Source organism: Leptidea sinapis, chromosome 33 (assembly GCF_905404315.1).
Source record: "Leptidea sinapis chromosome 33, ilLepSina1.1, whole genome shotgun sequence".
Classification (NCBI taxonomy): Eukaryota; Metazoa; Arthropoda; class Insecta; order Lepidoptera; family Pieridae; genus Leptidea; species Leptidea sinapis.
The window spans coordinates 3829163-3855871 of NC_066297.1; the positions used below are offsets into that span (position 1 = coordinate 3829163).

Here is a 26709-nt window from a genome sequence, read left to right on the forward strand (position 1 = left end):
GTATAAAATCTGTAATACAATGATTTGTGATGGAATACTGTTTATATTTTCCCTGACTGCTTTACAAAAATGTGAAATAAGTTCAATAATTATTATAACCGTAGCAATTACAATGCGATATTATAATATTATGTTAGAGCCATGAGTGATGTATCGTAGTAATAATGTATTCACTTTGTGCCGACATAATAGATGAGTGGAATATATTACAATTAGTAAGTAGGATGTGCCCGACTGGGTCATAGTACAGTGCTCCGGACAATTATTGTTGTGGTCGATACTAATAACAGTTGTGATAAGTTCGATTTACAAAATCTTATCTTTTATCAGAGTTTTTCCTGATACTTTTTGATGATACAAAAGATATATAAGAGAACGTACACGATGCCAAAAAGTGATTAAACATGATGCTGTTATGAAAAGTAAATAAAATAAAATAAAAATCCTGAGATGAAATGCGAAGAAAGTTATTCCTCAGCCCGTTATGTTTATTAAGTATGCTTGAGAAAACAGAATAAATTACTAAGTACCTGGTCGTCTTAACAATTAGAAGGTACATAAGTAAAGTCAAATCTGTTTTTTTTTTTTTTTTGTTAGATTAGACGACTTCGTAGTAAATATTGTAAACGATCTATATCGAACTACGCATACCTAGGTGTATACTTTGCAGGTGAAAAGAGGCTCACAGAGGTCATTACACCAAACCGGGGGTGTGACGTCACTTGTCTGTGTCCGCGAGCTGTTTGCATCTCATTTTGATCTGGAGACAGTCTCACCGACCGGGACAACACTATACCTACCGTACATATCACACGGAATGTAGTATTTTCTTTGATGTGTGAAACAATTACTTTTTTAATGAAACGCGTGTAATTGTAGCTGCATTACGTTAGGTTTATGCGTAAAAGTTGCATTTTTATTATTATTTGTTTCAGGCTGGTGACAAACCCAATGGCCTTGAGAAATTGAGAGGAGCCAGGTTACCTCTCCCGTACAAGATCGCCATAGTTTTAATTCGTAATTAGAAGCATTTTATTGTATAACAAACATAATACAATTTTCTTTACAAAACTAACAAAACTATGTCATGTTAAATAGCGTTCATTATCATGGCTTTAACTGTAAAAGTTATCGGTATTTTGGTGAATTTTTCGCACTGTCTATAAAAAATAGAAATGTAATAAAAATTGAATTTTCTTCTCATATACTGTAGATATATAATTATTTTATGTAAAAATATAAGCTTTACATAAACCGTCAAGAAATGGTTTCAACTTTGCGCTATTTTGGCAATTTCTTGGGACAGTCTTCATTACACGCATTTGAATCGTTTAAAAAGTATTTTATTTAAATACAGATGGATTGTCTCACACGCACAAGAATGTTGCTTCCCAGCTGCTGGTTGTCATATATTTGATGAAGCATTTCGTTCGTGAACATACAATAGTCAGTAATTGAGATTGTTATTATTTTAATATTATATTTTATTAAATCATATTAATTACCAACAAAGTCAACAACTCGTCCCGCACCGTGTAACATCCACGACATAAAACACTGTATTAACTCAATTGCTCACAGTGAGCTGCCACTTGCGAGAACTCAGCCTGGATGGACACGTGCCGCCCCAAACCTACATCACAGGGATCCCCTGAGAGAATACAATTATAAACTCACCTCGTACTTCATTACCGAGCTCTGCATGCGTTCTGTTCCGATTTGTGATTTTATTCAAATTCAAATATTTTTATTCAAAATAGGATGTGACATCACTTATTGAAAGTCAAAAAACTACCACCCATTCCAAAATGAATGCCTCAGACCTGAGAAGAATGGGCGCAACAAACTCAGCGGGCTTTTTTTTTTTCATCGAATAAATATGTTTACAAAGTAATATTGTACAATTGAACTTATTATTTAATTGCCTGAGGGCGGTCACTCCATTCCCAATGTGTGGTATCATTAAGAAAGTCATTTATGTTATAGTAACCTTTACCACACAAACATTTTTTAACAATTTTTTTGAATAACGTTATACTTTTGTTTTGAACATTTTCTGGGATCTTGTTGTAAAAGCATATACATCGCCCCACAAAAACTTACTAACTCGACTTAGCCGAGTAGTAGGCATCATAAGTTTATGTCTGTTCCTGGTGTTAACATTATGGTTATGACAGTTTCTGGCAAATTCACTTATGTGCCTATGAACATACATTACATTATCAAGAATATATTGAGAAGCAACAGTCAAGATGTTAATTTCTTTGAATTTTGCTCTCAATGATTCTTTAGGACGTAGGTTAACAAAACATTTGCATTTACATTTTTGACATTTGGTACGGTAAATTTAATGTATTTAGTTTTCTTGCTATTTAACAATAGGTTATTAGCGCTAAACCAGTACACGGGATATTCACAACTAGCTGGTGAATGTTTATTATTATATGCTAATAAAATATCATTGACTACTCTATGGCTACACTCACTCCCGGTATAACGTAGTTTTTTCATACCTACTCTTGGACTCATCGGCACTGACCTGTATCGGGACAGGCTGTTCCATATGTCTGACAGCAAACTGTTTGTGCCTATTTGAAGCGCCACTCGCGAGCGTCCAGAGAACTCATTTTGACGTAGATATAATACAAATGGGTGCAAAGGAACGTATTTCCTTGTTATTTATACTTCAAGTTTCCTACCACCTATCGATTTTTGTTGTCATCACTAGTTTTAGTACCGCAGACTCTCACTACATGGCCAACAGCGCCAAAATGGCGAATATTGACAAAAGCGCTTTGACAGCCGCCAGTCCAGTGGTATATTATAGTGGTCAGTGTGCCTCGGCCATATCTGTAAATAGTCATGTTATACAGTGGTCCTCCAAACCTAATTTGCTTTATAGTATATTAACCAATAAACTTACTGAAAAACTATTTGGTAAATAACAAACAGCGTATTATCACACCAAACAAATATATTCTGGCTTCTAACTCTGTATTGAACAAATAGAAGCCAGTTATTGAATTAATATTGCCGTTATCATGCTATTGGCAGTATCGAATCAACTAATCTAAATTGCTTTGAGAATAATTCTCTCAGTGATCAGTTTAATAAATGAAATTGTTGTTTTACCAGTGGGAGGCTCCTTTGCATAGGATGGCGGCTAGATTATGGGTACCACAACGGCGCCTATTTCTGCCGTGAAGCAGTAAGCATTACTGTTTCGGTCTGAAGGGCGCCGTAGCTAGTGAAATTACTGGGCAAATGAGACTTAACCTTATGTCTCAAGGCGACGAACGCAATTGTAGTGCCGCTCGGAATTTTTGGGTTTTTCAAGAATGCTGGGCGGCACTGCATTTTAATGGGCATTGCGTATCAATTACAAGAGTTCCAAGTGGATATGTTGCTTCTGGCCTTCTGGTGCACCTGTTCTGCAGACTGCGACATATACGAATACGTTTTATGATCATAAACAACCACACTTATATTGCAAAGGGGAATCTTTTGCATTTTTGTATTTTGTTATGAATAAATTCATAATAGCTTTCACCAATAAAAAATTGTGATTCCAACTAAAACATAAAATATATTTATTTGCATGCGCTACAGAAACTATTGAAGTTAGGCTAAAAAAATCTATGAAGTGATTTAAAAAACATTAAATTTTCTTTGACAAAAACGGAAACAGCCTGGAACGGATAACTATTATCAACACTGAACCAAAACGAAAACGTAAATGCCGCCAATATCATAGTGTATATTGTATTCTTGCTCTAAACTCTCAAATTATGGGATAACGAAGGATTGATACTCTTACAGATAGAATTTTTAATAGATACAAGCTTTTAGAATTTAATGATATTAACTTAAAAAGCTCCAGTATTCTGCTGCTGGATATTAGAACATTTATATAAAAAACCACTCGACATTTCATATCCTCATGATATTTTGTTAATTTGTATGCCAATATAGAATTGGGAACGAAATCGTTCCCTGTCATTGCATGGCTGATTGTAGTACGTGGAAGAAAGAAAACCGCACTGTGGAGGACCGCCACACATCCAGATTCCAGATCCATTCATATTCACCTGCTAGGTGTTAGGTGTAAACAACTACTACTAGTCTACAACAACTCTACGTCTTCCTGTGAATGAAATGAAATATAGGCAATATTGCGTGATGGTTTGACGGAGTCCTGCTATCCCATGTAGCCGATATAATATCTCCCCTATGGATTATGCTTCGCCTATATGTTATCCTTCACACAATCTATATAGATATAAACAATATGTTATGTTTTTAAAGTGATAACCCTCACTTCTAGGATTAATACAGAAATAAAATTTTAAAAACAATATTTTATGAACGATGCGGGATTCGAACCCACGAAGCCCGGCGTTCCGTGCCGGTGCTCTAACAAACTGAGCTAACCGTTCGAGTACCGCCTTGTTATAAAATTCTGTTTGATTTGTTCAACTCTCAGGATGTGGCTTCATCTCTGTATATAGATATTATAACGTTTTGTTATTTAACAGTATACTATCTTGTGTATAAAAAAAATTATAATGATATAAAACTTTTTAAGTACAGTCGTTGTGAGCGAAGTGATATATTTGCACCACGCATAAACCTAAACAGGTTTCTGTGGCGCATCTTACTCTTAACTTTTCATTGTACTATCGTTTAACTTATTATCTTATTGTATCGTGAATAAGATAACACGTTTCCATCAATAATACCTCTCAATGAGTTCCCAACGAGTTTTTGCAAGTTATCTTCTCCTCCTTATCTTATCCTCCCTGGAAGGACCATACAAGTCTTACTTAGTTTACCAGTGGGAGGCTCCTTTGCACAGGATGCCGGCTAGATTATGGGTACCACAACGGCGCCTATTTCTGCCGTGATGCAGTAATGTATAAACATTACTGTGTTTCGGTCTGAAGGGTGCCGTAGCTGTAGTAGTGAAATTACTGGGCAAATGAGACTTAACATCTTATGTCTCAATGTGACGAGCGTAATTGTAGTACCGCTCAGAATTTTGGGCTGTTCAAGAATCATGAGCGGCACTGCATCGTAATGGGCAGGGCGTATCAATTACCATCATCTGAACGTCCTGCTCGTCTAGTCCCGTATTTTTATAAAAAAAGTGACTGAGCGATATCTTTCATAGGCTGTCAGCGCCGCAGTGAACGTGACAGACACGTTACTCAACTATGAAACGAAAGTGCTGTTCTGTGTTGGGAAACAAAAAAACAAAACTCAGTCGTTTGTCACCATCAAAGCGAAACGAAACTAAACCCGATTATAGTTTTTGTGCCGCTCGTGCAGAATCCTCGACGATATAATGTACTGTTTTGTTTGTTAGTATTTTATATAAGTTACCTAGAAACAAATAATCTCTAGAAAATATTGAGTCAGCTTATTTGAGCATAATATTAAATTTAATTTGATAAGAGAAATTGGACCGTATTATCCCGTAGCACGAATTACTAGGTTAAAAATATTATAGTGAAACTTTTATTCGTTATTTTCTTGAAAACGTTGCATTACCTTGTAATAAAAGTGGCACCATTATAATCGTGGACTAAAGCTCTATCAACTACAATATTTTGTACCTCATAATTCGTGCAACGGTATACTAAGTTTAAGCCGAGAAATTTAACTAAAATAAGTTAACAGAACCATTATAACGGGGTTTACCTGTGAAGTAATTTTCTTTGATATTCGATGGTTTAAATATCAATAAATTAATGAATGAATGACGATTTTATTCACTACAGGAATACATCTTTCATTTTCAACAACAATGTTTTATAATAAAGTGTTAAATAAGTAATAATAAAGAAAATGGGAAAACCTCACGTCTGGAACACAATGTAACAATCCCAGGACTACTTCATCAAACTTTCCACATTAAAATGAGTCATGGCTCACAAATTTATTAAAGTAAACAAAACTCAAGATTTGCCTCTTGCAGGTTGCAGTCGCTGTAACCAACAATGACTATTATTTTCTTGACAGTGGCGATTTTATTATACTTTAATATATCTAGTTCCATAACATTTTAAATTAGATTTACTACAACATAACATTCATTCCTATAGAGTTTAGTTATCTTAGAAACATCTTATAACATTTTGCTATGGTAGATAGAACATGGAGAGTTCTGAGTTGATCATTATGTCAGCTGTGAAACCTGCAACGAGTACAGTGTGTGTCTTCTACCGCATTTATCACGAAGAGTGTTCCGAACAGCTGTTTTACCTGATTCCTGCTGCCGAATCCGCCTTCGCATGACACGCGACAAATTGGGATATCATCCCCACCATCTTGATGTATGGCAGTCCTACACAGTGTGGTTTTCAAGGAGCTTTCTTCCACGTACTACAAAGCTGTGGAATGAGCTTCCTTGTTCGGTGTTTCCCGGACGATACGACATGGGTACCTTCAAAAAAAGTGTGTACACCTTCCTCGCTCATTCCTCTGGTGATGCATGAGAATTTAGGCGGCGGATATCACCTAACACCAGGTAACCCGTACGCTTTTTTGTCCTCCTATTCCATAAAAAAAAAATTACAGTATAAATGTAATTTTAAACCGATTCAAAACAGCAGAAGGTCATACAATTTTGCGTCTGTGACATAAACAGCTACGTTCGTTGGATCATATTGATAACATTATTTTATGATTTCAGGAAATGCTTCGTTAACAAACTTGTTAATTTTTCGCACATCCAGCTGCTATTGTATCATCCATTTTCACTGCCTTTGTATGAAGTGCACTTGAATTTGCTTCCCCCACTTGGAATCGTCAATATAATAGTCATTATTGTATTATGACAGTGTATTCATTGTAATTTTATTCGTTTTCTAGCCGCTCAAGATCGACAATGCCTCTTTTGTGCTGATTGTAAAACAACATTCGATAAATTAATGAAGTGTTAACCCTTCATAAAATGATTTTACAAGCAGAGGCGTGCATTGGTCATCTAGGAATGTAGCCATTGTGGATCTAACTAGTTGTAGGTGAGCTTTGGAATATGAAAAGATTGCTTATTGTAGGTATTTAGTATATATAATACTAGGTGACCCGACAGACGTTGTTCTGTTCATAATAAAAAAAACTTGGAATTTCGTAAAATCCGTTCTTAGCTGACCTCTACTCGGTGAAAAGATCTTCCTACCAAAATTCAAGTCTTTAGCTCTAATGGTTCCAGAGATATCGTGATGAGTGACTATATACGTGGAAATCTCTTTTATATGTATAGATTGAAAAAAAAATATGAGTGGGTGTTAAAAAGAAGTTTGGTTGTAAAAGAACGAAACTAAATTAAACTCAATTTGCTATTTTTATTTACGTTCATAACAAGGTAGGCACTGCCTAATTGCCTATATGAATGCACGCCCCCGTCTACAAGCATCATATGTACCACCCAGAATATGACATATTTAACTCTAATTTGTTTATGACATTGCACATATGTTGTAATATCTTACATACCTTTATTTATATTTGGGAAACAAACAGTATTTAAAAACACTTACAAAAATACTTAAAATATTGTAAACACACCAATAAAGTTTCCTTCTTCTTCTTAACGTGCCGTCTCCTTGCGAAGATTGGCAATCATTAGGGCAATTTCAACTTTCGACACAGCTGCTCTAACTAAAGATCTTGTGCTCTTCCCAAACCATTGGCGCAAGTTTTTAAGCCACGATATCCTTCTGCGGCCAGGCCTCCTCCTGCCTGCCACTTTTCCTTGCATGATTAGTTGAAGGAGGTCATATTTCTTGGCATTACGCAAGTTTCCACTAATATTTATATCATGTGAGAAGTCAAAAAAGAGGACAAACAAAAAAAATATATAGAACTTTCAACACAACACACGGGTTTGCTAGCTTAAATCAAATTAAATTGAATAATAAAATATTTTTTAAACATACATGTTAATTTATACACATATAAAGTTGTTGCGTTTCAAAGACTAGAACATCGACAAAGATCCAACTACAAATATTTCTCTTCTTCGACACCCCCACTTTATCACGTGTCCCGGGCAGGATTTTAACATCCTGCTTGAGCGCCCATCACAATCTACTCCAGATATATTATGAAATAGGTCCCACAGTTGAATCTGAGGGAATTTTTCGATCAGGCCTTCTTGGTAAACTGAATATTATATTTTATTTCCCCTTCATCCCTCACCAGAAGGACGCTGTCGATAAGTCTGCCCAATTGACTTCCAAAGAACACCGTCTCTAGACCTAGGCTCCACCGATAGTTATCTTCTTTATATTTAGCAAGAAATACGAAATATCTAACCTACAAACAAACATCTTGCTAAGACAAATAAACACCCTTAACAGAATTTAAGTCAAGACTCTCAAACCGTGCAAGGTGACGTCACTCTCTGAGTGGAGCACAATTATTTTGTGTGGCTTGTACCGTGGAACAATCATAATTTCTGTAATAAAATTGCAATTTATATATAGTCTCTCTGAAACTCAGAAATGATTTGAATGATTAATTATAAGAATACAATATTTATTTTTCGTTTAGTTTACCTTACTACGGGGGTTGTTTAAAAAAACGGAAAACTAGAAAAAAATCAATAAAGAACTTTTAGTATTTTGTGTTCAGTTGAATAAAATTACTGCGTTTCTAAAATAACTACTATAATCAACCCATGTCGTATCGCCTCGGAAACACCGCACAAGGAAGCTCATTCCACAGCTTACTACAGCTTCGTACTACACGAGGAAGAAAGCTCCTTGAAAACCGCACTGTGGAGGAATCGACCGATATTTTACGAAAATAAATTTAATCGAAAGCGAAACTTCAGTTGGCCAGGCATTCATAGTCGTATAAGTTAGTCAAAGTCAAAGTTCTTTAATTGCTAGAAAAATTCAGAAGTAAAGTTGTTACCAAATTTAAGAGTAGGCACATGTTTCGTCGTGACAGACATGCAAATACTGTAGTGGTTTCGTTTTATAATATTATAACCGGACACAACTCAATAATAACTGCTACATTTAATTTGACGAACGTAAAGCCATACCTAAAAGACCATAAAATATACAATTACAATAATTATTAAAATATTTAGAGATAATTTAGTAAAAATAATCAGAAAAAATAATAATATTAAGTATTGGAGCCTTGCCATCGTGGTGTGTTCCAACTCATACATTCAGTAGACTCCATAAAACAAACAATAGTCCTGAGGGGCAATAAAGACTTTAATAATGAAGTCGTTATCCCTAAATACATTTAAAAGTTTTAATAAAAATGTCTCTGCTGTAACTTATCACTCAACTTTAGATTACCTTTCTCCTGGGTCACCCTGGGAGTACTTTATGAATGTATTAAGTAGTATATACGTACATCACATAGTAAAGGTTAAGTTATGATTAAAGGTGTACAAAAAATAATATTGTTTTATATTTATTGTCCACTTACTTCTCTCTCAGCGAGCCATTTGTTCTCGAAGCCGTGGTGATAGGAATGACATCAAAATAATTAGCAAAGAATTAATTTTAAAAATAGGAAATATACAAATAAAAGTTGAAAATCAAAATTTTATGAACGATGCGGGTTTCGAACGGTTAGCTCAGTTGGTTAGAGCACCGGCACGGAACGCCGGAGGCCGTGGGTTTATTTGTGTATTAATCCTAGAAGTGAGGGTTATCACTTTAAAAACATAACATATTGAATAAGAAATATTTTAAAAACTAAGAAAGATAAACACGTTTTAATAGAAAAGTAAACCAGAAATATTTTTTTTGTTAATGAAAATTATTGGAATAATTATAAATCACCTAACAAAACTTGTATTTTCATCAACATAAATATTAAATCACGAATTAATAAACATCTCTACATGTTGAAACTACAGCTACCAATGTCATTATCAACATTTTCTTAAATACTTTTACTAACTCGGTATACTCTATAATTGCGCTCGCCACCTTGAGACAAAAGATCTTAAGTCTCATTTGAACAGTAATTTCACTCGCTAGTGTTTACACTAATTTTTACACATTACTGCTTCACGACAAAAATAGGCGCCGGCCGTTGTGGTACCCATAATCTAGACGTCATCCTGTACTAGGGAGCCTCCCACTGGTAAATTATTTTGAAACTTTGCAAACTTATCATACTTCAATAATTTATCTGTCTCAGTATATATAAGTCTGTCTCAGTTTTCTGACCAGGATCTTCAAGGTTGGCGATATCTTTATATTCGATACTTGTGTACTAAATAGTATCTCAGTGTCAAAGACCAAAACGCGTCCAAAAAATTGGAATATTCATTTCTACGAAATAATCATCGTTTAAGACTATAAAAGCAAAAATAAAGTAAAAATAGTATATAATAATATTTTGGCGTATTTTGGCAACCGTCACCACTAACTCTTTCTCTTGTCATAAATGGGATGGATTGTGCAACTTTCTTTTGATGACATTGAAAAACAGGAGGACAGGAGTTGCTTCATTGAACATTGCTTATATCTTATCTACTAGAAAAAGACTGCTTTTATCGAGTTCAATAAGTAATAATGTATTGTATAAATAAAGCATCAATGTTTGTAAATTTATTCCCTATGCGATCCGAAACCACTGATTAGATTTTTATAAAATTTTGATAGTGTTCTGGGGACGCCCTCGACGGCCTAAAAGTTTTTCCTATTTAATGATTTTTTTCTTCATACTCTATATAGCATTGAAACGCATGGATTAGCATTGGAACTTGTGGACACTTCGGTCTTCTTGGGTATCATGGTATATAAAAGCTCCAGTGAAGGCCACATATTGCCCAACTAGCAGATAGACTCAGCTAAGCGGCATACACCGTTAGAAAGATTAGAGAGTACACGAATGTTGCTACCTCTAGATTAGTGTACTTCAGTTATTTTTACAGCATCATGACGTATGGTATTTTGCTGTGGGGTCATGCTGCTGACATTGATATAGTGTTTGCTCTGCAAAAGAGAGCTGTTCGTGCTATGTTAAAGACGCTCAAAGAAATAAATATTATGACTGTTCATTGTCAGTTTATCATTTTATCATTTTAGTCATTTATGAAAATTTAATATACGTTCACAAAAATCATCATCTATTTGCTCTAAAAAGTGATATTCATTATTACAATACTAGAAATAATTATGAAGACTAGAATATGTAGCAGTTCGTCGAAAACACTCTGGCACTACTTATTTTCACTGCGTAGCCTCCAAGTCGTAGCAGGTCTACGATCCGGTGTAGCATATGCGACATAGCAGTGCTTGTAGATCGTCTTGGTGAGTGCACTCATATAGTAGAATTTTAAATCATAAGCTATCGAAAGAATGAATAATCATTTATTCACTTAGGTCGAAATGACACTTATGAATGTCAAAGAAGTGGAAAAAAACTTATCCCCACTCTTTTAAATGTATGCTTACAGTTTCAGCATTTTATGTTATACTAGCTGACCCAGCAAACGTTGTATTGGATATGAAATAATTAAAAAAAAATTGGGGTATAAAAAATAGATGCAACCGATTCTCAGACCTACGAAATATATCGTACTACAATTATTGTATTCAATAACCATCTTGTAACCCTATAGCGGATTAGTGGATGGAACAGAATAATATAAAAATCGCGATAAAAATATAGTTGTAGATCGTAGAAGGGCGAGGATTTGAAGTTGTATGTATTCTGCAATGCTGAATCATAATAAATACCTAGTAATACATAGTGACCCTTATCATTTAGGTGTATGAAAAATAGATGTTGGCCGATTCTCAGACCTACTCGATATACAAACAAAATTCTTGGTTAAGCCGGTTCGGAGGAGTTTGGTAACAAATACCGCGACATGAGAATTTTATGTATTAGATTTTATATAATGTATGTAAATTTCAATTTCAGATTCAAAAACCATTTTAATGCTGCTTTTTTTTAAATGAAAATAAGGGATGAGGTGATTAGGACTTTAAGCTGATAGTAATTGATACGCCCTGCCCATTACATTGGAGTTCTGCTCAGGATTCTTGAAAAACCCAAAAACTCTGAACGGCATTACAAGTGCGCTCGTCACCTTGAGACATAAGATGTTAAGTCTCATTTGCCTGGTAATTTTACTAGCTACGGCGCCCTTCTGACTGTAATACAATAATGCTTACACATTACTTCTCCACGGCAGAAATAGGCGCAGTTGCTGTACCCATAATCTAGTCGGTATCCTGTGCAAAGGAGCCTTCCCACTGGTAAAAATGCTAAAATAAGCTTCGTTAACAATATAAGTTTCCTTGTTCTAAAATACAGTTGATAAGAAGATTTAAATTATTAGAATTATAAAAATATAATCAATCATTTGTACAAAAAAAAATGCATAAGCTTTGAATTCTATAACATTCAATTGAAAATTCAGTTTAGTTTTAGTTTAATCCTCTGTAAATAGTCTAGAGAAAAATAGCACCAATAATAATTTAAATTTGTTTCACAATAAATTTTTTATGGAATAGGAGGACAAACGAGCGTACTTGTCACCTTGTGTTAAGTGATCACCGCAGCCCACATTCTCTTGCAATACCAGAGGAATCAGAAGAGCGTTGCCGGCCTCTAAGGATGGTGTACGCTCTTTTTTGAAGGTACCCATGTCGTATTGTCCCGGAAACACCGCACGAGGAAGCTCATTCCACAGCTTTGTAGTATGAGGAAGAAAGTTCTTTGAAAACCGCACTGTGGAGGACCGCCACACTACAGATGGTTGGGATGATATCCTAACTTGTGGTGTTACGTGCGAAGGTGGAATTCGGCGGCAGGAATCAGGTTAAACAGCTCTACGGAACACTCCCCGTGATAAATGCGGCAGAAGACACACAATGAAGCGACATGTCTACGCAACGCCAAGTGATGCAGCCGTTCACAGAGCACTGGACCACCTTGAGGAATTATTAATAAATTAGAAAGTTCTTATCCATTATTCAATTAAACTTAATTGAAGTAATTTAACTTAAGCAGTGAAGAAGCCGGCAGGTAACAAGCACTTCACTTAACTTATACAATGCACTCGTGAACCGCACTCCGCAAGTTAAGTTGGTAAACTCGCAAGTTTCGTTCACCAACAAACACGGCTTAAGTTTTGTCGTTTTATGTTCCTCTGAACTTTACAGAGCCACGTGGTGTCTGAGATCCTCTGCCTAGTCTTGTTTTTGGATTCAGAAGGTGATTCAATGTCGTATCATATCTTATATATAAAATTCTCGTGTCCCGGTGTGTGTTACCAAACTCCTCCGATAAGTGTCAACCACCCCTTATTATTTTTATTTTTTATTTTGATTCAGCATTAAAAAATACATACAACTTCAAATTTTCACCCATCTACGATCAACACCTATTTTTGTATGGCGATTTTAATATTATTCTATTCCATCCGCAGATACGCAATAGAGTTGCAATATAGCAATCGAATATAATGAATATTGTAGTACGATAAATTTTATGTGCGATATACTTGGTAGGTCTGAGAATCGGTGGTCATCTATTTTTTATGCCCCAAAAATTTTAAATATTCAATATTTTTCATTACTTTATATGGCAATACAACCTTTGCTGGGTCAGCTAGTATATGTATATAAATTATAAAATAAAATAAAAAGCCTTTATTGCTGTACTTATTCTACATAATACTAATGAATTAAAGTAAAAAGTGCCTTTAATTAAATATCGGCAAACGGTCGTTACTTTGGTACAGCTTGTCTTTCGACAAAGACCTCCTCCAAAGATTTCCATTCTGTCCATTCTTTTGCTGTACGAGTCCATACTTGCTCCGTTATTTTCTTGATTCCGACTTCCCATCTCATAGACTATAGTCATACATATCTAAATCAAATCATTAATATTTTATTTCATAGTTCAATCACATTACATTTGAAATATGTCATTTTTTTCATACAACTCATTCGGAAAGCAGATTTCCTTAGAGCGGCGCGAGCGCTTTTTCAAGTGAGCCAACCGTTCGTGATAAATCTTGTACGCCTTGTTCAACTCTCTACATCATCGGCATCTACAGGATCTACTTGACAGTTGATAACCTGTAGCTCAACCCCAATATTTGCAGTTGGGAGAGCGCTCGCACCCAACGCGAGAGGTCGCGGGTTCGAGTCCCGCATCGTTCATAAATTTTGTTTTAAAATTTTATCTGTGTAATTAATCCCAGAAGTGTGGGTTATCACTTTAAAACAATTAAATTGTTTAGATCATAATGTCGTAATCGATCGTTTGTAACACCTACGAAAGTTACGTTCTGAATTAACAAATCACTCTCCCACAAGTCGTAACATTACCCTCCACTCGACTCGACACAGCGACCCTCAGCACTCCAACCTCACTCTCAGGTACTCACTAGGCCCCCCGAGGGTCCTCACGACCCTCACAAGTATCACTCTGATATAGACTTATGTTCGTATTGAAACAGATCAACTCGTTAAGTCGTAGTAAACCTTACCAGTTTTGTAAGTGACATTTTAATCACACACTTAGATTTTTTTATTTTAAATTTTCATATATTTTTTACTTTAGTAACTTATACTATGAAATTGCGATTTTGAGAAATCTAAAAGAACCTTTTTACCAGTGGGAGGCTGCTTTGCACAGGATGCCGGCTAGATTAAGGGTACCACAACGGCGCCTATTTCTGTCGTGAAGCAGTAATGTGTAAGCATTATTGTGTTTCGGTCTGAAGGGCGCCGTAGCTAGTGAAATTACTGTGCAAATGAGACTTAACATCTTATGTCTCAAGGTGACGAGCGCAATTGTAGTGCTGCTCAGAATTGTAATGTACTGTAATGGGCAGGACGTATCAATTACCATCAGCTGAACGTCCTGCTCATCTCGTCCCTTATTAAGCTATTGCATAGCTTTTATCGCCGGCCTTGAGCGTAGACCGAATCGAAAAATTCCGTAACGAAAATAACCTAACACTTACGTACTAGATGTATATAGATATTTCGGCACGGTCATTACAGTTGCCGTGGAACAGCGGTTATCACGTATGCTTTTTGTGCAGAAGATCCCAGGTTCGAGCCTGGGGTATATCTTGATTTTTTTTTAAATTTCTTTATTTCTTTTATCACGTTTTTTTAATTTTTATTATTATGCCAAGCATTTTTATTTAGTTTCACCTGTCCCGTTGTCTGTCTGTAATCATATTTTGCAAGTTAAATTTTACTCACTTCCCGTTTGCTTTTTTTAAAATTAATTTTATCAAAAAAATACTGCATAAATAAAATAAATAAATAAATATAATTGCATAAGTTGATAAAAAATGCTATGCAATACCTTTACCGCGGCAGTCCCCGAGTGCCACACGTCTTTTTTTCATTAAAAAAAAACTAAACTTAAAAACAATAAGCGATTTTAAAACAATTCTCCTAAAGTCAAAGTAAACACAGTAATATCTCATATTTAATCAAGATTATAATAATCCTCGTTTAATTTCCGCGTTCTCCGAAAACCTTATTTATTAAATTTTAATTTTGATGTCCACGTGGCTTAATCTTCAGATAAGAATATTAAATATTCTTATCTGTAGATTGTGCTATCTATGGATATGGAATGCAGTATTGAATATCCGCTGACATAGCTGCCTCCACAAGCTGGTGTTTTATTCAGCAAGACTAGTTTCGGGTCTTCTTTTTTTTAAGTTATGGTGTTAAGAGATCAGACCCACATTCTCTTTCAACACCAGAGGAGTATTGCCGGCCTTTTAGGTAAGTGTACGCGCTTCTTTTAAAGGTGTGTCGTATCGGAAACACCGCAGAAGGAAGATAATTCCATAGCTTTGTAGGGAGAAAGCTCTTTAAAAACTGTAACTGAAAGCTATTTCCCTTCTCTAAAGTATGATGGGGGAAGCGACTACTGATCCTCAGAAATGTTGATGTCTGGCTGACTACAGGAATGCTGCAACAACCTCCCCGTTCTAAACAATCACTGAGAGCATTATGAACCTCCAGCTCGTGGTATACCTATATTTTTAATGACAATAAGGGACGAGACGAGCAGGACGTTCAGCTGATGATAATTGATACACCCTGCCCATTTCAATGCAGTGCCGTTTAGGATTCTTGAAACACCCTAAAATTCTGAGCGGCACTACAATTACGCTTCCTTCCTAAAGACATAAGATGTTAAGTCTCGTTTGCCCAGTAATTTCACTTGCTATGGCGCCCTTCAGACCGAAACACAATAACGCTTACACATTGCACGAAACACTGCACGATGTTTGTTATTCCATACTTAGTTTGTTCGTGACTGACACACCTGAATAAGGGTTTTTGTTAAGTAATTTTAAATTATTGAAGTTATACCTCTTTAGGCGCGTTATGAAAAATTGATGAGAGTGAAATTTTAAGATGCGCGCACATCACTGTAATACAAAAGTAACAGGGTGAAGTTGGTTCCTAAAACTTACTGACGTTTGTGTCATTCGTTATTGTTTTTTGGTTACTTCATCCATTATTAGGATAGGCAAAGGCTTCAAGCCCGTACAGCCGTATTCATTATTTAATAATTAACTGTCAAAGCCACCGTTGCAAGATTTTTACAATATTCTTCTTTCTACAAACGTAGAATAGCACGAGGAATAAATAATTTTAAGTATTTTTGCTTTATTAGGCCAAGGAAGTATAACTTCTTGCGTGCATACATAAGTACCTACACGCACACTTTATTTTTATTAGAATCTACTTATTTATAATATTTAATCGTTATTTAACCATCACTTTCGCACGACACGCCACAAATTAGGATATCATCCCCACCATCTAGATGTGTGGCGGTCCTCCATAGTGCGGTTCTCAAGGAGCTTTCTTCCACGTACTACAACGCTGTGGAATGAGTTTCCTTGTGCAGTCTTTTCGGGGTTATACGATATGGCTACCTTCATTAAAAGCGCGGATACCTTCCTTAAAGGCCAGCAACGCTCCTGTGATTCCTCTGGTGCTGCAACAGAATGTGGGCGGCGGTGATCACTTAACACAGGTAAGCTTCTCGCGACGCGTTCTCCTTTTCCATAAAAAAAATTAAGGTTATTTTTAATGCCTAAATAATTTTAATCTCTTTAACAATCCCGTTCCATCGTTATGAGTATCTCACTTCTTCTGTGCATGACGGAACACAATATTTTTTCTGCAACAAAAGTATTAAAGTTGCTGAAAAGCGCTACTTAAGTGATGTGAAGGAACACATAAGTTTTATAAAGTTCAATATATTCTCATCGAATATAACAATATTTGTTTTCAAGTCGCTTCAAGAAATTCATAAGCTTTCCTGTTACGTCGAGAATAATAAGTTTATTGAAAACTAACAGATATACACTAATATTGTTATAAAAATAAGATTCGTTAATGAAACTGTTTACTAATTTTAATAATAATAATAATTGATAATTTACCAGTGGGAGGCTCCTTTGCACAGGATGCTGGCTAGAGTATGGGTACCACAACGGCGCCTGTTTCTGCCGTGAAACAGTTTAAACACTACTGTATATTGGTCTGAAGGGCGCCGTAGCTAGTGAAATTACGTGGCAAAAAAAAACTTAACATCTTATGTCTCAAGGTGACGAGCGTAATTGTAGTGCCGCTCATAATTTTTGGGTTTTTCAATAATCCTAAGCGGCACTGCATTTAAATGGGCAGGAGTATCAATTACCATCAGCTGAGCGTCCTGCTCGTCTCTTTCCTTATTTTCATAAAAAAAAAGTTAAGTGCAACACAACATGTAAAATTTATGGATGAACTGAACCTACAGTCAACAGGATTTCTTCCAACACAAAAAATAATCGATAGCCAGCTTTACTATGCGTTACACAACGTTATAATCAAGCAGTCCTTACATTTTACATATCATTCAAATGATTTGAGTTTTCTTTAGTGCTAATAGTCTTTAAACAATTCGACACGTGTTTCGCCTCTACACGAGGCATCCTTGGGACGTGTTGACTCGCCAAAATCTGGCACGAGACTGCAGTGCAGCCGAATTGTTTAAAGACAATTATTGGCGGAATTAACACTAAAGAAAACTCAAATCATTTATATAATTATGGAGTTCCGCAAAGTAACGCCTACTTCAATAAATTTTTCATATCATTCAAAATTATAACAATATACAAATAAATCTATTCATATATAAATATATAATTGAGTGCCACAAATGTATCACAATATAACCTCACGTTATTAATATCGGCTTCTAATTTCATTTCGTAGTTGAGGACGATAGGGGAGAGTTACTCTCGACCTTCGCAAGTGGGTTGCGATACTAAATTAGTTTTTTATCAGCAGAAGTATTTATTATCAGATGACCCCTATGCTTGTTTGTTCTCCTTTTCCACAAAAAATAGCTGAATTTTACTATAATTAGGTCCTAAATAATCATTGAGAGCAAAATATAAAGATATTAACATCTTGACTAACATTTAATAATAGTTTTATAAAATCGTATGAAACAAACATCGATTGTGTAATAGTTGGGGATTGTGTGAAGTTATGCCAACTCGTACAGCTGCTCACTTTTAGAATGCATCGCATTGTAGTATCAACTTATTATGTACTTTAGTTATATACTTATCTATCGTAAGAGAATGGTGCTATATTATAATATCTATACCCATGCTTTAAATCCTCTATTAAAGATTCTGAAACAGTTAGCTTATTACCAACATTAAACACCCAATGTCGTAATAACCCATACTTCATCCAGTGTTGTAATGTTGTACTGAATTTCATAACAACACTCCTTGGTTTTTTTTTTCGATCCCTTCGTGCGCAAAGGGTTTCAACAAACAGCCACATTCTTATTGCTCGATGCGTGGTATCTGTATGAATTTCAAAAAAAGAACATTTTCGTTTACGCGCGATCCACACTACCAGAACGTGTCGCGCCGTAAAAAAAAAGTAGTTTATTCGAGCCCCGCCATTTTTCTTGAAAAAATGAGCGATTCAAGTTTTGACAGCACACTGCCGGATATTTTAAACGCTGCAAAAGAACATAATATTCAAGTGAATTTTAATGATTGCACTATACAAAATGAAAATTATTACAAAAATAAATAATTCTCGAGTTTATTTGTATATAATCAGTTATGGATGATATTAGGTTACTACTAGGACTGGCTGTTTTGATGTTAACAGTAAGCTAACTGTTTCAGAATCTTTTAAAGGATTCGTATTCTGGGTGTAGATAAAGTCTGGTATGCAACTGTTGGTAATTAGGTATTAAAACACTCATGTGATACTATTATCAACCCACAAACCCACATTCATGTTTTAATACCCCTTATTACACAACAGTTGCATAAATAATTATTATCTCTCTCGTACTTGTGTATTCAAATCAATAACTAGTTAGATTACTTTTATGATATCAATGTTGTCAGCAAATGAACATAATAATATATTAATAACTTCATTTCTTATTTTTCATCTGTTGATTGACCCGATCCGAGATCGAATCAGAAATGAGGAGATGCGTAGGAGAACCACAGTTCCCGACTTAGCCCGGATGGTTGCGAGAATAAAGTGGCAGTAGGCAGGGCACATAGCTCGATGGACAGATGCCCGTTGGGGCAGTAAAGTCCCCGAATGGCGACCTCGTACAGGAAGACGTAGTGTTGGAAGGCCCCCCACAAGATGGACCGACGATTTGGTCAGAATCGCCGGAATGTGTTGGATTAGGGCAGTGTGGAACCGATCGACATTTGGGGGAGGCCTTTCAACAGCAGTGGACGTCTTCCACCTGAAATGATGATGAATTGATCCATCAACATGTGCTAATGTGGGAAACGCTTACAAAAGAATGAAAGATATTAGCTTAGTTTATTTAATATATTAAATGTCTCTACAGAGCCAAGTCAGTTTACGATATCTTAATGTATTTGGAAAAAAAATGTAAGAGGAGGGCAAAGGAGCGTAAGTGTCACCTCATGTGTAAGTGATCACCGCCGTCCGTTTCTCGCTCGGACTCTGTTTATAGTTAACGTTTTGCTCACATAAACATTAAACCCTACTTGGAAACCCGAATTGCTAAACGCATCTCAGAATAAGATTAATTACATAGTGGACATTGTGAGTACATTTTGTGCACACTAATAGTGATATATTGTCAGTGATATTGCGCTCGTCATCACCACCGGAGCCCCCCGCGCCCCTCGCCCGGTCCAGCCGTCCTAAATAAATAAAATTTAACCCCCCTTATTGAGGGTGAACTTTGGAGTAAATTTGAAAGAACATCTAGGAGAAAGAATACAGTCAATATTCTCGATAGTGTAATTAATTAAAGGCACATTAGCGACGTTAGCTATCACGAGGAACAAATGAAAACTTGTTATGCCTACACTCAGTTTAAGTAGAGCAAGTAAGTCTTTCGTTGGCCTACGTATATGATTCTAAAAAAATTAAAGTCCTTGTAAGATATGTCCCAGAAAATTTTATGAAATTCAAAGGAAATATTAAAAACGTTTGTGTGGTAAAGGTTTCTATAACATAACATAAATGACTTGAAATCAATAAATTTGTAAAGAAGAATTATCTCTAAAATTATTAGACCGCTGAGGTACTTGCCCCCGTTCTTCTCAAGTCTAAGGCATAAAGTCACGAATTGATTCCTTTAGAATTCTTTTTGATGTCATTTCTAATATACTAGATACTACTAGTATATTTGAAGAAGAATAAAGTATAAATATATATAAAGAAGAGAGAAGTAGAATGGGTTTTGATTTTCAATAAGTCGTGTTAACTCCTATTACAAATAAAAATATATGTTAAATTAGAATTCGAATAAGTCCTCATTCGAATAAGTAATCATAAAAATAAATGAAAAAAAAAAACATGTGTAAAAACAATTCACACGTGGTAAGAGTGAAACCTTCAAAAATGTTGGCTTTAAGATAAAGAGGATAATTGTAGGTTTTTGTAATGATCATAATGATACAATGTTTGATAATTATTTTACATTTTATTCGAATATATTACATAGATTTATTCAGACTCAGAGCTTACATTTTCGATAAATGATACAAGAGGCTCATTTATGGTAACTAAAGTATGAAATAAATACTTGGGTCTTAATATGGTCAATATAAAAGTATCTTTGGAATACTGCGTCAATTACTGTTTTTGATATTGTTGTGGATACAGTGCGACTGCTGCATATTAAAAAAAACTCAATCAACGGAATCGCTGTTTCCGATGCAAATTTTAGATTGAACCTTTAAACTGCATATGAGATCATGGTACATGTTGCTAGGATGACACAGGATTTCAACCGCTATGAAAGTCATTACTATCACCGCTACCATATTTATGTTCTCCTGGTGTCTATGAGGTGCGCATGTTGTCAGAATATATTAAGGTATATTATACTCGCGTCATACACATCCAATCGACAATCTCTTCTTCAAATATGATCGCCTGGTACCAAAACACTTTTTATTATTAATTTTGATTTAATGTGTAATATATTCTTTCTCATTCTCGATCGAGTTTTAAATCTCAACGATTCCAAAGAAGTTTCAATTCAAAACTTAACAAAGGTTCCAGTGCTGAATCTTCTTTTTTAAACTCAGTTAATACTTTGGCATTCGTAAGAATACATAATAATAACGTTCTAGTATGGCTCTAAATTAAATTAAATTATTATGATAGTAGTTACATTGTTGCCACAATTCTTTATTTTATCATTTGATAAAGTACATTACTTAATATAATATGGTGAACACAGTACGTGGAGGAATGTATGATGTTCATTAGATTGACAACGAGCCTCCATCAGGCGGCAGTAAAATGTGCGAGGCGGTATTGTTCCAGCGAGCCTTAATGTGTTGTGATGTACAGGTATCAGGTTTACTTGGAGACTGATGCTCATCTATGTTATTGTATTTCTACCAAAATTACGATATTACATTCAATTTGTTGTTTTTTAAAGTGATAACCCTTACTTCTAGGATTAATTACACACATTTGGAAACAAAATTTATGAACGATGAGGACTCGAACCCGAGACCTCTCGCGTTACGTGCTCTTCCAACTGAGCCAACCATTCGAGTGACGGTATCGTTGATAAATCTTGTATGTCTTGTTCACCTCTCAGGTTATGTAATACGTACACACTAAAAGTTTTGCGTAACTTAAAAAAAACATGTTATAACCAAAATATAATGTTTATTGCTTTTCCAAATACTCTCCTTTACATTTTAAACATTTTTTCATGCGATCGAACAATTTTTTAAAACAGGAGGACCACGGATCTGAAAGCATGTTTTCTATATGCTGATTGAACGCTATCACTGCCTCTTCGGAACTGGTAAAAGTGAAACCTTTCATCAAATTTTTGATTTTGGGGAAGATACAGAGATATCAGGGTGCTAGGTCGAGGCTATGTGCAAGATGGGTGACGAGTTGTACTTTTTGGAAGTTAAAAATGACTTAGTGTTGTTGGCCGTGTGTGAAGAAGCGTTGTTATAATGTAGGAGAACGCGGCTGTTTGGTCGTTTGTGTCTTTTGCAATCTTTTTTAACACCCTGGGTAAACAAATGGTAGAATACTACTCGGCATTAACACTCTTTTGATCTTCAATTGGAATTGTGCAGATGAGACCCGTAGCTGAGAAAAAAATGCGATAATTTTTCACAAAAACCACCACCATTTTCAAACACCCATTCACCAGATTGCGGTTTTTTTTCGGGTTCAAAACAATAAATTCACGTTTCGTCTCCTGTGACAATTTCATAAACAGCATTAGAATGTCCGTGTACGTACTTCATTAGCATCTGTGAATCCACAACACGCGAGCCACTAGAAGTGGGCTCGCGTGGAAAAGGTTCCCTTTAATGGCAAAAAAGAAATGGAAGGGTTGAAATAAAGGATGGAAGTTTGTGTGGGAGAGTTCGACATTTTTGGAGATAAAACTATGAAAGTTAGTATTTAGGCACTTGATAAGCAGTATACGAATGGAGGCATAGGATATTAAAGTTCGTAGAGAAATACTATTAAAGAGACTGTCCACAATGACGGGATATCCGCTGTATGCATAGAAGAGCGCCTCCAGCAGAGGAAAGAGCAGTATGTATGTGCATTATTGGAAAAGTAACCTACAAAATGAAAATGCTGCCCAAAGTTACTATTCCACGCGGACGAAGTCGCGAGTAAAAGTTAGTTATGTATAAGTTGTAATGGGCTACTACGACTAATACTAAATAATAAATAGTTAACCATTACTAATACTAAATGGTAAATCGTTTACTATAATTAACTAATAAACTTGTTGGTCTGCTGTCCCGGTAGATAAATATAATGTAAAAGATTTTATGATTAACTTCCGATTTTCTATGTTTAACGCGAGTTACTTTTTTTTCATTTATGCCTCAGTTCCTGTCTTTATAAGTCAGCCGTGATCACGCTTGCAATAGTAAAATAATAACAATTTTCGAGACTAATTACAATTATATTCCAATATGCTCAATGGACGAAGTTAATTAAGTGAAATCAGCGAATAAATTCAGTGAAGTACCAGAGGTCAAGGTCCCACAGGAACGTAGCCAAAGTCAAATAAACTTTATTCAATTAGGCTTTAACTTTTGAATAGTCACTATAAATATTTCTTTTAAATTACTGAATTTACCATAATATGTTCGTAAAAAGTTGAGCTCGTGAGAAGAACATATTATAAGAAACACAACGGGCACTCTTTTCAATCAAATAAGGTATTTTACAATGACTGTAATTTGCATAGCAAATTAGTATGTAAGGCGATGCATCCAATATATGAATCGTGTTTAATTAATATAAATTATTTCATAAAAAGTAATAAAGATAATAAAGTAATACAGGTAATGGTTTAACTACATAATCATATCTTATCTCGCATCTCTTTCAACTACTTCTTTGCAATGTGAAAAACTTTAATAAATCAAGATTATTATAAAATTGCAAGAATATTTACATTTGGCTTCCTTGAATCTGACTCATACAAATAATCATTATATAAATTAAATTCATAAACAAAATTTATGAACGATACCGGACACGAACCCGCGACCTCTCGCGTTCCGTGTGAGTGGACTTCCATCAAACCGCTCGAGTGATGTATTGGGTATAAATCTTGTATGCTTTGTTCAACTCTCAGGTTGTGGCTTTATTTGTATATTAGGAAATTGACCTGAGATGTCGCTCTTGTAAATCTATACAATTTGTTATTTTTTAAAGTGATAACACTCATTCCGGGATTAATTACATAAATGAAACAAAATTTATGAACGATGCGGAACACGAACCTGTCGCGCGTTCCGTGCGAGTGCTCTTCCACTCAGTGGAAGTGAGACTTGTCATTTTTATAAAATAACAAATTATTAATACTTATTATCTTTACAAAATTTCTTTAAGACATGAAGTAAAGCAGTGGTAGGCTGGAAGCTATGTTGAAAGCTTGTAATGTGTTTGAATCGTAAATCCGCGGTATCGGAGCTCAATTAAAGGACAAGTCAACTTAAATCAAGGAGGCAGCGACGGCGCACTTTGCCAACTCCGACTTGAAATGGTTTAAGTTAGCGGGTGCTGCAACATTCCCGAGAACTTTGTAAGTAAACCAAAGAATGTTTGCAAAACTCTGATGAATTTTCTGTAATAATAAGAAAAAGTTTATTTCCCAAAGGCTTATACGTGCAGTTGTTATTGTTGTGTGCCTCATGTGTGACTCTCTGTTATCCTCCTATTCTCAATTCAAGTCTCGGCAAAATGTGTGTTAGTTTTCACACTCTCATCTTCTGTTACTAGACCTAATTGCTTGCTGTAATCGCTGTGATGTGCATTTATATTTACAATCATTCAGTGATTCTTGTTGGCTGAAAAATATTGGTAATTCATAGTAATTTGGACTATCCAGTGAACTAAAATTAAGAATATTTTAAATGAAACACTTTTAAAGGATTAAAACGCGTGTAATTTGTGGGACTGGCAACCTGACAAAGAGATCTGGAAAGGTGTTGCAACGTCGGGTTAACTAAAATAATAATAAAAATGTAACTTTGACGCAAAAATCTAATGTAAATATAGAATTACAATAAGACGCGTTTTAATAATTTTTAACGTGTTTTATCTAAATGTGTAACATTCGCGTTACTTAAAGAAAATAATAAAAAACAATAATAAATATATTATACTTGTTATAAACCGTAAGTAAGAAATAACATGTCCAGACGAACAAACAATAGTAAAGTAAAAAGAAAACAGGTTAGCCAGAAACCAATGAGAAAAAAGCTTTTTAAAAACAAAAATAGTATATTATGGAGTGAATTAATACGAGATTTCATGTTCATTATCTAAGTGAAAGTACCACTTTTTAGTGTCAACGTTTTATAAGTAGATTTTACTTTAGCGCTTCCTTCAGCTTTTAAGAGACGAAATGGATTTTGATGGTAAAGGAAGATAAAAAATCATACACAGGGGTCATCTGATGGTGAGTGAACATTGCAGCCCATACTCTTTTGTTACTATTTCAGCCGTGAAGCAGTAACATGTCAACATTACAGTGTTTCGGTTTGAAAGGTGCCGTAGCTAGTGAAATTACTGTGCAAATGAGACTTAACATCTTATGCCTCAAGGTGACGAGCGCTTTTTTTTTCGCGAGCCAAGGGTTTTTCAAGAATCCTGAGCGGGCATCATAATGGGCATGGCATATCAATTACCATCAGCTGAACGACCAGCGCGTCTTGTCCCTTATTGTCATAATAAAAACACCAGTGGAATCACAAGAGCCTTATAAAGAGTCGAATAAACGTACAATATATGAATCTGAAATGTGAAATCACATTGGTAGAAATTGAAGTTGGTGCCAAGTTATACATAAAAATTATGACGCTCAATATTTGTATCATATACCCAATGTAACGTGAATACGAAACGTATTGGTCTCAATTCATCTTTAAATTTATTTTAACTTTTAATTGATAATTTTGAGTGTTTTTATTATTATTGTTTAAAAGTTATTTCATTATCAGCCGGAAAACGTCCACTGCTGGACAAAGGCCTCCCCTCAAAATTTCCACGACGATCGGTCGAACGTATTCGGGCGATCTTGACCAGATCGTCGGTCCATCTTGTGGGGGGCTTGCCAACACTGCGTTGCGTACACACACTGGTTGAAAATCTTCGTCTTCAGACACTGCGGTATTTGGGACGAGAAGATTTTACGGAGCTTGCCGAACGCTGCCCATCCGAGTTGGATTCGACGAGTGACCTCCTTCTCAATTTGACAATTTGACCTGCCTAACTGGATTGTTTGTCCGAGGTAGACGTACTCGTCAACAATTTCGAGAGAACAGTTCCCAATTGTTATGGGAGTAGGTGCGACATGGACATTGGGCATGATCTTCGTCTTGTCCATGCTCATTTTGAGACCTACTCCTTGGGAAGCTGTATTGAGGCCATCGAGCATATGGCTTAAGTCTTCTATTGTAGTTATTTATCATCCAAATATTCAATCTCATAATGCTTGGACAGTAACAGTTGTATCTAATCGAGTTGGTGATCACCAATACTATCGTGTGCATAGCAATGTATGTCTGAGGCGTCCAACATATCATTGATATGCAGATAAAACAGTGTGGGAGATAGCACACAGTCTTGGGGAATACCAGCGTACGCGGGCTTCGGGTTCGAGCAATAA

At 35.5% G+C, this 26709-nt stretch overlaps 1 protein-coding gene across 1 annotated transcript in view; it reads right to left on the minus strand.

Annotated features, from left to right (window-relative positions):
* Positions 1-3219: 3219 nt before the first annotated feature.
* The window catches only part of LOC126974656 (putative fatty acyl-CoA reductase CG5065), a 467988-nt gene continuing 444498 nt past the window's right edge, over positions 3220-26709 (minus strand). The window contains exon 15 of the transcript XR_007731556.1: positions 3220-3276. The gene's annotated coding sequence lies outside the window, so the exon portion shown is untranslated. The remainder of the gene's footprint in view (positions 3277-26709) is intronic.